Below are 1285 nucleotides of genomic sequence, written 5' to 3'. Positions count from 1 at the left end.
CCCCCCCTCTCTTTCTGAGAAGAAGTTTTAAGTAGCCAAATAATTTCTTCATAATGGCAAAATATGGGCTGGCCGTCATGAAATTTAAACACCCCCCCCCCCCCAAAATAAATAAATAATTCTCGTGGGAAAATCAAATTGCTGAATTTTGGTTGTGGATTTCTCTAGTAAGAAGATTGTAGATATTGGTTTAGAGTCTTAATAGTCAAATGTTTTAAATGATCTAACGTTATTTCATGTTGGAAATGAACGTCTGAAACTGAATAACAGATTTTGGTAACAAGCCTTGTTTGAGATAAGGCTGTTCTTTTGACCATGGGACAAGGTTTAAAATTTTGTTTCAACTCAGAGTGACTGAAATTTTAGTGACTGAAATTTTGGCAAGATGTCTTGGTGGGTTTTAAGTGGTTTTCTCACCTGGTTTTTTGTGTACGCCTTAACTTGAGGCCAATAAACATAATGGTAACTTACTTTTGACTAATAAGGCTAATGTAGAGGGTGGGCTCAATGCAATGGTTAAAGTTGTATTGTCGCGACACAAATCAATTCTGGAAAGTCTTTTGTAAAAGCAGGGGCTCTTTGGTAATAGGGGTGTAGACCCTGACAATCCGAACCCACCCTGGCCAGCATTGAGTCACAATAGAGTGGTTTTTTCAACCCTAAGTATGGATTAGGATTGATAAACACAAGCCCTCAATCAAGTTTAGGTAAAGTTGAGATACCTGATTTTTCAGTGAGTTTCCACTTTATCCCTCTATTCATCAGAGGAATTCTTTAGTTCAACATTGTCTCCGGCTTTGCTTATTTTGTGCGCATAGGCTCTATCCTTATATCGGAATCAAAGCGGAGCAAACTGGCTTTATCTAAGGCATGGAAGTCAGAAATAGATGCCCGAGCATCACACATTTAATGTTTGTGATATTGTTGGCGGAAATCGAAGTGGAGGAGATAAACAACCTAAAGCATGCGTGAAACTCTATTGCAAGGCTAGCGGGTAGGATATAAATTTGAAAAAAATCAATCCTCAGCTTCAGCGCAAACACGCATTCAAAGTTCAAACGGTGGTTCTCAAAAATGCTTAAAGTTCCGTATGGTGACGGGCCTGAAAATACCTCGGATTGCTGACAGAAATTGGATTCTCGAAAAAGCAGGCGTTCGCTGAGCTTAAGGAAAAGGTGGCAACTAGATTCCAAAGCTGGAAGCATAAAATTCTATCACGAGCAGGGCGAGAAACTCTTCTGAAATCGGTGGGATTTGCGCTGCCAAATTACATCTGTTCACATTT

The sequence above is a fragment of the Hakea prostrata genome, chromosome 9 (assembly GCF_041222555.1).
Source record: "Hakea prostrata isolate BN-2017 chromosome 9, UWA_Hpros_2, whole genome shotgun sequence".
Lineage (NCBI taxonomy): Eukaryota > Viridiplantae > Streptophyta > Magnoliopsida > Proteales > Proteaceae > Hakea > Hakea prostrata.
This window is presented reverse-complemented; position numbering follows the sequence as displayed.